The 12,510-nt window shown below is 49.5% G+C and overlaps 1 long non-coding RNA gene across 3 annotated transcripts in view; it reads right to left on the bottom strand.

Annotated features, from left to right (window-relative positions):
- The window catches only part of LOC118922304 (uncharacterized), a 267,153-nt gene that overhangs the window by 141,975 nt on the left and 112,668 nt on the right, over window positions 1–12,510 (bottom strand). For 2 of the 3 annotated variants that reach the window (XR_008992839.1, XR_008992841.1), the window contains exon 3: window positions 3,730–3,892. The exons of the other annotated variant lie outside the window; for it this stretch is intronic. This is a non-coding gene — a long non-coding RNA (uncharacterized LOC118922304). The remainder of the gene's footprint in view (window positions 1–3,729; window positions 3,893–12,510) is intronic. 3 annotated transcript variants of the gene reach the window in all.

The following is a 12,510-nucleotide window of genomic DNA, read 5'->3' as shown; positions in this document are numbered from 1 at the left end:
ACTTCGGTTTTAGTGGATTCACAGGGAGCCTGTCCCAGGCAGGGAATCCCCTTCCCCCAGGAGCTAGATAAGGTACAGCCTGAGCACCCACAACCAGCAAAGCGGGGGGCATGGTTTTTCAACATAGCTGCTTTGATACCACTATTTTGATGAAAGCACATTTTGTTGTGTTTAAAATAAATGTCAACTTTTATTTTTCAAAATGAGTGGGGAAGCAGATAGCCTCACCCCTTCTGAGGCATCAACCATGCCAGACACCATCCTTGAGATTCAGACCCCACCTCTGCCCAAGGGGATGCAGGTGGTTCAGGAAGAGGACAAGTGGGGCACATACAACTTGCTTTTAAAAATGATTTGACCAGATCCTTCTGATGCCTCAAAACATCTGCAACAAAAGCCATCAGAGAGGAGAGCCATTTCTGGATACCTGGCCTGATAGTAATAGTGAAACAATTGCTCTGATAATTCATGGAAAGAACAAAAAGGCACTTCGCTTATCTACACATGTCAACTGAGAGCCACATGTGCCTGGATCTGTCCAGTCTTGTCGGTCCTCTTTCCTGCCATAGGTGCAGACAGCAGGACATGCAGAAAGAGTGAGGAAGGGAAAACGCAGTGGCTCAGCAAGGGTAACGGGCTGGACCAGCGCCATGTGTATGTGCCTTCCCTCCCTAAACAAGACCTAGCACAAGAGGAGACCCATGTGGGAACAGGCCTGTGGTCCCTTCAGGGAGGGGTGCATAAGTCACTCACCTTGAGTGCAAAATGCAAGGAGCACCCATAGGCTTGGCAATCAAGATGAAAGCTTTTATTAGCATGCCTTTCATTAATCAAAACCCATGCAAAAATTCTGTGATGACCAGAATATCACTTTCAAAACAGATAGATCCAATCCTGCATTTATATGACTCCACCTCATCAGCCCTTTTCTGGTCCTGACAAGGTCTCCTAGTCCATCTTCAGCAAATCAAAAGATGCTCTCTCAGTAAAAAATGAAGGATAAAAAACTCTCAAAGGTCATCTTCAGAGTGCTCACACGGCTATTGCCCCAGAACTTAAGCCCATGTCTGCACCCTTGGCTCTGTGCCTGGGGGAAGACCCTGATACCATCCCCAGCCCCAACTGTGGGAGAAAGGGAAAAACAGAGACTGACCACCTCAGTGAGAACTCGGAGGAGACAAGGGGATTGGGGGGCCCAAACCTAAGCACAGCGTTCGCAATCTGACCCAGAAAGCAGAATGGATTGGTGTCCAGTTAAGACTCCCAGCAGCACAGGAACATGCACAGTGGGGAACTCTATCCAGAGTCGTTTAGACTCTCAGATGATATGAACCTCTTGTTGGGTTCATTCTACATCTCAAGTTATCTAGATATTTGGGATATTACTCCATATCCATGTCCCAGAAAACATGACCAGCAAAACTACCCTGGGAAAAAAAATCAGTCATAGAAGGAAAGAGAAAGAAGTAAGAGAAAACTGGTATAGGTGGAAAATAAGTAATAAAAATGGTTTGGTACTGGCACAAGAACAGACCCATAGACCAGTGGAATAGAACAGAGAGCCCAGATGTAAACCCACACATATATGGTCAATTAACATATGATAAAGGAGCCATGGATATACAATGGGGAGAAGACAGTCTCTTCAACAGCTGGTGTTGGGAAAACTGGACAGCTACATGCAAGAGAATGAAACTGGATCACTGCCTAACTCCATACACAGAAGTAAAGTAAACTTGAAATGGATCAAAGACCTGAATATAAGACATGAAACCATAGAACTTTTAGGAGAAAACATAGGCAAAAATCTCTTGAACATAAGCATGAGTAATTTTTTTCTGGATACATCTTCTTGGGCAATGGAAACAAAATAAAAAATGAACAAGTGGGACTATACTAATCTAAAAAGCTTCTGTACAGCAAAGGACACCATGAACAAAACAAAAAAGCAATCTACCATATGGGAGATTATACTCATAAATGATATATCTGATAAGGGGCTAACATCCAAAATGTATAAAGAACTCATACACTTCAACACTCAAAATCAAATAACCCAATTAAAAAATGGGCAGAGGACCTGAACAGACATTTCTCCAAAGAAGACATACAGATGGCCAACAGGGACATGAAAAGACGCTCCACATCGCTAATCATCAGGGGAATGCAAATCAAAACCACAATGAGGTATCACCCCCCCCTCACACCAGACAGAAAGGCCACCATCCAAAATATAAGAAATAACAAGTGCTGGTGAGGATATGGAGAAAAGGGAATTTCCTACACTGTTGGTGGGAATGTAAACTGGGGCAACCACTGTGGAAAGCAGTATGGAGGTTCCCCAAAAATCTAAAAATAGAAATACCCTACTATCCCGTAATTCCACTTCTAGGAATTTACCTGAAGAAGACAAAATGTCTGCTTTGAAAAGATAAATGCACCTCTGTATTTATTGCCACATTATTCACAATAGCCAAAGTATGGAAGAAACCGAAGTGTCCATTAATAGATGAGTAAATATGGAAGAGGTACATATACAGAATGGAATATTATTCAGCCATAAAAAAAAGAAAGAAATCCTGGCATTTGTAATGACATGGATGGACCTAGAGGGTATTATGATAAGAGAAATAAGCCAGGTGGAGGAAGACAAATACCATATGATTCCACTTACATGTGGGACCTAAAAACAAAACAAAACAAATAAACAAAACAGCAGTAGACTCATAGACACTGAGAAGTGACTGGTGGTTACCATCGGGGAGGAGCTGGGGTGAGTGAAATAGGTGAAGGGGATAAAGAGGCACAAAATATTAATCATAATATATATTAGTCACCGGGATAGAAGTACAGCATAGAGAATATAGTCATAGTTATGTAACATCTTTCTATGTTGACAGTAACTACATAGATGGGTGAGCATTTAGTGCTGTAGATAACTGTTGAATCATTATGTTGTACACTTGAAATCATAATATTGTATATCAACTTCAATTAAAAAATATATAGGAGAAAGGGAGGATAGGTAGAGATTTTGCAATGTAGAGAACTGAAGAGGGTATTTCTCATTCAAAAAAAATGTGTGACAGAAGGCAGACGCCTGCCCCACCAACAATAAAAACTTGGAAATTGGGTAAATAATACATTAACTAATACACAATGGATCAATATCAATAATAGTCAAAGCCAATCATAAAGAGAAAAATACGTCTCAGGAGAGCAAGATTTGATTGCAACTCTAGGATATTAAAAAAAAAAAAACCTCTTAAGAGTGACAAAGATTCTCTCATTAACCAAACTCCATTCAGCCTCCTCTGACCTCTGAGCTGTTTTTAACCCAGGCCTGACTGCACGTCCATGTTCTTCTCTGCATTGGGCAATTTTAGCAAGAATCCTGATAAGTCAGTTTAACCAGAGCCCCACACCCTTCATAGCTGATCATCAATATCTGATGGGGTTCTTTACCCCCACCATCCCCTAGGTGATCACCCTGGCCTGCCTTCGGCAAGGATCCTGTGAGATCAGTTTAGCTGGACCCCCTTCCCTGAGGTCTCCTCTCAGTGATTTCCCATCACAGACCTCCTGCCCTGCTCCCGCACGTCCATGCTGTACTCAGAGTCGAGTCCAATCTCTCTCCCCGACTGCAGGACCCCATTTTGGAGGCCCCAGAATCTGTTGCAAGGAATTCCCCACCTTGAGTAAAGTTTTCTTCTATGAAGTCCTTCTTACCGTCTTTAACAAGTGTCGTTGGGTTATTTCTCCTTAACGTGAGCCGCGCTGGTCTCCACGGGAAAGAGTTCAGCTGGAGGGCATTGAAAGGGAGAGAACGGGCTCCTCACACCCTGTCGCACCGTCAGCGGGTGGGTGGCACTCATGGATCTAAAACTCGAGTCTGGACAAATAAAAAATGTTTGTTCAGGTGACTTACACCTTAGATTTCCATTTTTGTAGTTAAGACTATTCAGGGGCAAAAGCCATTACACGTGTGTCAGTAAGAAGGCTTGGGATCCTCAGGGGAGGGAGCACAGGAAGGGGGATCCACCAGAGGTGGACGCGGCACTGCCGGTGGAGAACCGTGTCCTGGCCGCTCCTGCTGGGCGGCCAGTTGGCTCAAGTGATGCCCACTCTGTCATGCCCGTGGCTCCTGGGACTCAAGAACTGGACCGGGCACAGCAGGACATCTGGCCTCTGCTCCGTGACCTCTGGAGCTCACCTGGGAAGACCAGAAGGCTGGGCAGACCCAGCCGCTGGGAGCTGGCATCACCCGGGGCCCCTGTCACATGCTTTGCCCACAGGAGGGGCAGGGTCCACATGCCACACGCACTCCTCGCGCCGGGAGAAACCAGCTCTTCCGTCTGTAGTATCTTTCTCTCCAGATGACTGTCCCTGTGCCAGCCCCGCAGCCCCCACCACGGCCCAAGTCCCATGCACCCAGGGACACAAGGCTCAGAGCAGCCCCCGGCCCTTCCTGTGGGGCTGGTCGGGGACACCGGCTGTCCTGGCACAGCCATAACCCCCGACGTCCCCAGACACCACGGGAGTGACTTTTTTCCTTTTGGAACCGAGGAGGCAGGGGTGTTAGACCAAGTGGGGTAGAGGAAGCCATGACGCAAAGCTGAGAACAGCAGAGGGGAGGGAGAGGAAGGCACTACCTGGATGGGGGGAGCCAAGATGGGCCGCTGCTCCGGGCAGCTAAGGGGCACGGGCCCTGGGCTGGGGCAGGGGACAGCACGGCATGTCAGGAACCAACCTCATGAGGCCCCCGTTGCCATGGATTTCACCCAGGTTCTCTTCCAGGCTACAAGCTGCCTGCACGTCACCTCCCTGACATCACACTGGCAGGTGCCCAGCAAGAAATGAACGTCATGAATTGAAAGCCACATCCATGTCATCAAAATCCAGGGCCGGGGGGTCTCGGGCCCTTGGTTCACACACAGCAACTCCAGCCTTTCTCCACAAGTGGCTTATGTGCATGACGAAGCCTTGCACAGGGCTCACCACTGCTGGGCCGTGTCCCGAGGGCTTGGCAAATATTAGCTCAGCAAATCCTTGCAACCAGGCTGTGAGGGAGGCAAGATTGCCTGTATCTTTCAGATGAGGAAACTGAGATAAGTTAGGTGGTTTATTGCCCAAATGCACCAAGCCTGTAAGTGGTAAAGCCCGACTGAATCCCAGCCAGCCAGCTCCAGACACCCGTGGGCAGCCCCTGGGCTGTGTGTGAGGCCAGCCCAGCTGGGGAGGCGAGAGGCAGGGCCAAGGAGGAGGGTGCCCAGCTCGCAGCACCCTGCTCGGCTGCTGGGGCCAGAGGCGGCCCGGACGCCCAGGAGGACCTGTGAGTTCCCGCAGCCTCGGGCTCCGGGCCGGCTGGTCCGGCTGCATCGCGAGCACCTGCTGAGGGTCCGGCGCAGAGGCCCAGGGGCCCCGCGGCAGTGTGCGAGCCCAGGCATTGAGCTCCCTTCCTGCTGTGCTCCTGAGCCCTCCTCAAGGTGGCCGTGCCCTCTTGGGTGGAGGTGAGGGTGAGAGGGGACGGAGCCGAGGGGTGTAGGGCTGCTGACAAAAACAGAATACCTGGATAAACTTGATTTTCAGATTAGCCACAAGTAAGTTTTTTAGGACAAGTTATATTCCATGCAATATTTGAGGCATACTTACACTAACAATTCATTGTTTAAACTCTTAATTCTATTTTCTAAATCCAGCAACCCCTGGACGTGGGCTCCCACAAATCTCTAAAACGCTGGCTGGGGACACGGCCAGGAGGACAGGCGGGCTCGTGGCTGCGAGGCGGGGACGGTGAGCCCGCTGGAGGGTCAGCAGGGCCCACTCCACCCAAAAGGGGCCGCTTTCCACACCTGGACCCGGGCGGCCCTGTGGCTGCAGCCAAGCCCACGAAGGGAGTCAGGACAAACCCCAGGTGCCACGTGCCGCCCACAGGCTTGCGTCCCGTGGTGCGCGCAACCCTCTCAGCCCACGCTTGGAAAATGTTTGTAAAATCTCAAACCCACAGAAATAGTCATAGTACAATTGACACTCACTCTGCCGCATCAGCCTTCTCTCTCCAGTGTGCATGTGCACACATGTGCATGTGTGTGCATACCCACTTGCCCGATGAACCATTGAATACTTTGTGGCAGATGTTGGGACACTTCTTCATCCCTAAACACTTCAGCATGTGTCCCCTAGAAACTAGGGCAGTGTCCTCCACAGCCCAATACCATGACTGTCCTCAGGAAATGTGACATTAATACCATCTAGTAGCTGACATAAAGTTCACATTCAAATTTCTCCATTTGTCCCCAGAATGTGGGCATTAGGAAGATAACACAAACATACATATACAACTGTCACACTAAAATATATTGTAATATATAATGTCACAAACATATTTGTGTATACATACACATACATTTGTGCATATATACACACACACAGTATTGGGACAATTAAATAATTGTGAATCATTAATTATTAGTAAGTATGAATAATTTATATATTATGTATTACTAATTTAATAAAAGTAAATGTTATTATTATTTTTATGTTTATCCAAGATCCAGTCACAAATCCCAAGCATATTAACTGCGTGTCTCTTGAGTCCACTTTAACCCATAACCCCGTGGGCGTGGTGCACACCACGCCTGACAGGGTGCACGTGCTCGGCATACCTTATCTAACTTCACCCTGTGAAACAGAGCTTATCTCCTTTCACAAATAAGGAAACTGGAGCTTATTAAAGTTGAGTAACTTGCCCAGGGTCACACGCGAGTGAATGGCACAGCCCGCATCGGCGCCCAACCCAGACTCCAAAGTTCACCCCTTTCCTTGATGCTGGGACGATAACGAGGAGTAATAGTAGGTGGGGGCTGATCCCCTCTAGGAAGGGAGAGAAAGCTCCAGAGAACACACAGGGCCTACGAGAGGCGCTGGCAGTGTGGCGTCAAGGTTAGAAGTATAGCCTCAAATCCACGCAGGCCTGGTTCAGACTGGGATTCCTCTGTTTCCCAGACAGTTTCCCTCCCCTTTCCCACCTGTTGGGTGACACCCAGCCTCACTGGGTCATGCTGGGACTCCATGAAACACGCGCCCTGAGTTCTCGGCAGCTGGCCGCCCAGGCACATGCGGGCGCTCAGTGACGGATGGGGAGGGGGGCGACTGCCTGGGGGCCACCGCTAACAGGTGCCCGGCAAAGGGCTGCTTCGCCCGCAGTGGAGGTCGGTCTGAGAGGACTCGGACTCCCTGAACCCAACATCGCACCTGCGGGCCCCACCACAAGAGAAGGGGAGCAGCTGTCGGGGACGTGGGACCCCGTCTGCACCGCTGGGAAGCAGGCTGAGCCCCCTCCCTGGCTGGGGCCCTTCAGGGGGAGCTGGAGGAGCAAGCCCAGGTGGGGAGACCCAGCAGTGGTTTCCAGGGCCAGCAGGCGGGGTGCCTGGTCTTGGTGCTCCCCCTGAGCCTCCCTGGGGAAGGTGGGGGTGGGCCTCAGACGCTGAAGTGGAAGCAGCCTGTTGGGGGCTGAACTGTGTCCCCCCCAAAACCCATACGCTGAAGCGCTAACCCCAGCACTTCAGAATGTGACCCTGTAGAGAGACAGGGTCTTTGAAGTGGTGATCATGTCAAAGGAGGCCATGAGGGTGGGCCTATTCCAGCCTGGCTGGCATCCTTCTAAGTGATTAGGGCCCAGATACGGCAGACGTGCCCCCACACAGGGAGAGACGGCCATCCACCAGCCAACAGGGTGGGGGACTCAGCACCTTGATCCTGCATTTCTAGTCTCCACAATCATAAGAACCCGAGGTCATGACCACCTTCCACCACCCCAAATACCCGTTGGACAGAGGCAGGGGACTGGCCAGTTTGCAGGCTGCCTATAGTCAAGTCATCAGCCTGACAACGACGTATCTCTGAAGGGAGTGTGCAAATCGGCTGGTTTTTACGGTTTGCTGCTCATCTGCAATCTGATTCCCGCAGTGTGCGAGGGGAGGGAGCTGGCTGAAGGAGGGAACTGAGCTGACCGCCCTGCTGGAGGGGACTGGTCAGCGGTCTGCACGCTGCATCGTTTCTGCGGAGAACCTGGCACGAGATGTATGAGGGCCAGTGAGCTGGAGAACAGAGCCAGCCCCAGCCCGTGACGTAGACTGGCTTTGCCCTCTCCGTGGCTCGACGAGGTGGAGGGGCACAGGGTTGACCTTGGGGTGACTGTTCTGTATAACCGTTTGACACTAGCAGTGACCTCTTTTGTTCCAGAGAGCTGCATGGCCTCCGGGGACGCTGGGAGTCTGGCTTCTCCAGGAACAAGGCCAGGCCACACAGGGTGCCAGCACGTTCAAAAGCTGCTAGGAGACAAGGGCAGCCAGCAGCTCACTGCAGCCTCACCCGCTTCAGCTCAGGGGCCGGTTCCTGACACCCCTTGAGGGGGCAGCACACTTATGTGGTCCCGGCCTCCTGCTCCCACGCCCTCAGCTCCGGCCACTGAGTGCGCCCGGCCTCGCTCCGACCTGCCCCGCTGTGGACAACAGCCTCAGGGTTACAGGGCCGGCAGATTCAGAACAATTTTCTGCAGTTTTCTAGGAAGTAACTAATAAGCCAGTTGCCAAGCTTCATTTTTTGAGGACGGTCTATCTGAATTCCAGTTTGCCATTAACCGCTTCTTTCTCTCATTCCTCTGGTCATCCTAGTGTCCAGCTCATGTGACCTGGGTAGAATTTTTCTTCTCCACAGAGGGTCAAAACAATAAGTCACTGAACAGTACTGCGGCTTATTCACCGACACAGGGCACGTCAGAGGCTGAATGGGGCTCAGATGGCATCTCCAAACCCTGCATCAGATTCCAGCCATAGGAGATACATGTTTGGTCTTTTTACTCCTGAATTTTTATCATATTATTTTATTATTTGTGATTTTATCATCCAAAGCCTTTTATTACACTTCATAAAACACATTTCATCATTTTTTATTATTTCATTATCCAGAAACATTTTATCCGCCCCATGCTATAAATAAAATCCAACTGTTCAAATAGTTGAGAGACTATTTTTCCATTTTTACTTGTGCATTTGATGTGCGTCCGGGTGGCGCTGGGCACACTTAAAATAAGGAGATATAAATAGCTCTGAGATGTGACAACATATGTATTTGCTCAAGAGTGAATGGCAAGGATCTTCATTTCATTTTTACAGTATTTCATCAGACATATGGTAAACCACGGTAGGTGATTTTTTTATTTAAAAAGTCAGTCATGCCAAATGCAAAACTTAAAGGCATACAGGCAGACATCCTGCTCTGTGGGGACCCAAGTGTTCTCATTCCTGGGGTGTCACTAATGATATTTCAGGGCAACCTGAAGTTCTCAGAGAGGCTGCCCATTTCCCATACGAAACTCGGCGGAGCCTGGGAACCTGTGGCTCCAGCTGCCTGCTCTGCACCCGACCTTCAGAGCTCAAGGCTGCAGGTAAAACAACCCGGGCTGAGAGCCCCGGATGGCCCCCCAACTTGCTGTCTCCCTCCTTTGCTGAATCTGTCTTTGCCAGAGAAGCCAAGAGTGGTGTCCCAGGTGGATAATTGATGCTTTTAGCATCTTCCCCAGCCCCTCATGTGCCCTTGTAGTTTGCTGATTAGGTCTCAGATGGATGCATTTGCCTGCACGGCTGCAGAAGTGTCTGCGTGGGGGAAGCCTAGAGGACCGTCCCTGCATGGACCCGGGATGACAAGCACCTTCTCCCCATGGGAAACCCTTAAGGTCAGGAAGCGTGACACAGGTCCATACACACGGCGCCCCACGTGCATCTGACTTGAGTGCATTAAACCACATGTGCTCAGCAACAATGAGATGGAGGCAGGGAAAGGGGAAGCAGGAGACTTCGTACACGCCCTCTGTCACACCCCCAAATCACTGCATGTGTCACTCAACACTTCCATAAGAGTATTACTGTACAGGTTTATGAACACAAACCACATACACCACCATCTACTTGAGTTAGGAGGGTGTAAGGGGCTTTCCACTGTAATTTTGAGTGCACAGTACTTGAGCTTTGCCTCACATGCTGACTTTAGGGGTTAATCTCCCAAAAAGATGCAACTCCACATCCTTTGAAAAGGTAGTTTAATTATGCTAATTAGTAGAACTGTTAGTTCAAAAATTATTAAACTGAAGGACCTAGGATTCAGCCAAATAATGGATGTCAGGTACCCAAGGGTGTGGGTTGCAGACATTAAGCAAGGAAGAAAAGGACAGAAGAGGAAGTGGTGGCCTGACAGAGGACATCAGGGGTACCCAGGGCTGAGGATACACCTGCTCTCCAAGGAGACAAGGAGCTTGCTGTGTGCATCTTGCTGCAGCCAAGGGTTAGGACAGGGCAACAGCAGAAATCCTGAGAGCGTGGAAGCATCTCAGAACTTGCCTCTGAAACCGACTGTTCATTCACCTCCCAACCCCCACTGTCATCAGTGCCACGGTCATCAACACCCACTAAGTGGCTTCTTACACCCGACAGGAGGCTGTGGGCCAGCGTCCGGGCAACCATCCCATGGCTTCAAGGAGCTGAGCAGCGCAAATCACAAGAAGGTCTATTACCGAAAATTTGCAGCCCAGCCTTAGTGAACTAGGCCATCAGGCAGAGAAGCCTGCTTCCCTGGGCTACGTCACCTGTCACCTCTGTCCCCTCTCTGCAGACCAGCTTCTGTGCTGATCACTCAGCATCAGTCCTGAGATGGAAATGTCGGCCACCAAACCTGGATGCCTTCGTGACCCTGGACACCACAGCCAGCTGAGCCCGGGTCTCTCGCGCGTCTTAGTTGAAATCCCCCAAAGAAAGAGCAAGGGGAGGGGGCCAAACAGAGCAGGTTGCCGCATGGGGCTCAGGGGACACTCTCCCACCTTGTGATTAGGATAGAGCTGGGGCGTGGACTCCCGCACCCAAGGGGGCTGCAGGTGGGAGGGGGTCCAAGAAGCCCCCCTGGAAGGGGGCCGTGGACGTGGCAGGCAGAAGGCTGATGGCACCGGAGCCAAGAACAGGGAGGACCTGCAGTGAGGGAACAGACGCGTCCGAGGCCAAGGAGGTCTGCAGGCGCATCCCAACGTGACCAAACTGGCGCTCTGAGCCACTCGATGATAACAGCTAATATTTAGACTTACTCCTAAACACAAATAGCCATGCTTTTCAATCTTTCCCCATGTGCTAATAAGCACTGAGTGAATGCTAAAATAGGCACTATTACATTTGATCCCCACAACCTTATGAGGTGAATGCTATTTTACCCCCAATTTACAGACAAGAAAACAGACTCAGAGACACCAGTGAACTTGCCCAAATTCACAGAATCAGTTTTGTGGCAGAAGAGGGGCATAAGCCCAGCGCCCAGCCACCTACCTGCATGCTGTGCATGACTGAGTTACCTTCACTCGGCCTAACTTTTTGGGAGCACAAATACGTGAGAAAAAAAATCAACTTCACAGCTTTTCTACATATTCTCTAAAATATTTGGAGAAGATTTTATCATTTCTATCCCAGGCTCTCTAAAACTTAGTGTCCCAAAGTCCTTTCTAATGTTCTGCCTAAATTTCCAGAAGGCATTTAAAACGGACATCACGAATATCATCGGCAATCAGTTGCCTGAGCGTCTGACAGGCACAGGCACCTGAACAGGTGGGGAGGACATGGAAGTGCGGAAGGACCAGGACCCTGACCTCTGCACACTGTCTCCTCCAGCACCAAAGTCATCGGGCTCCCTGGCTGCCCTCATTTCTGCAGAGATACTGAAGGACTGTGCCTCCCTCATGCCAGCCACTTAACCATTTTCAACTGCCTTCTGGATTTTCTTCAAACTTCTTCTCGATCCCTTTGTCTTAATTAAGAGATAAGGCCAGAAACACTGCGAAATTCTAAGAAAGGCCAGATGGAGGCCAGTAAGAGTGGCAGTTCTGTCATGCCGGGAGCTTGTTTATGAATTCCAAGGCTATGATTGCCTTTTTCTTAATAAGAGCAAAAAAACTGACTTAACACTTAGTTTGTGTACCACTATGGCCCCTGGCTTTTTTTCTTCCATACTTGTACATTGCCAGCTCCTTCCTGGCCTGTTTTTATGGTTTGACTTTCATTCCCACATAAATTGTCCAGCCCTGTCTCCGTTACACAGCATCCTGTTTTATATCATCTGCCTTCACCAACTGGTCAGAAACACTTTCAATTTTAAGTCTCTGTTTTATTTTTTTTTCTCTTTTCAGAAATATTTCTTTAGAAATAATTAGTTCTATCTAGTCCTTTGCCTAAGCTGGGACTCATGGCTGCCCATTTCATCTTTAAAAAGTAGCAAGGATGGAGTGACCACAGTTTCTTTCAGTAAGGAGTGAACGGTGTTCAGGAGAGGAGAATCTGTGATGCGTCAAGCACGGGGTTCAGCACTCTAAATACACTTTCTCATTAATTTCTCAAAACGTTCTGGTGATAATGAGCTTTATCACTATCATTTTACAGATGAAGCCAAAGGTCAGAGAGATTTAAGTCACTTATCTAA

The sequence above is a fragment of the Manis pentadactyla genome, chromosome 2, assembly GCF_030020395.1.
Source record: "Manis pentadactyla isolate mManPen7 chromosome 2, mManPen7.hap1, whole genome shotgun sequence".
NCBI lineage: Eukaryota > Metazoa > Chordata > Mammalia > Pholidota > Manidae > Manis > Manis pentadactyla.
This window is presented reverse-complemented; position numbering and strand designations above follow the sequence as displayed.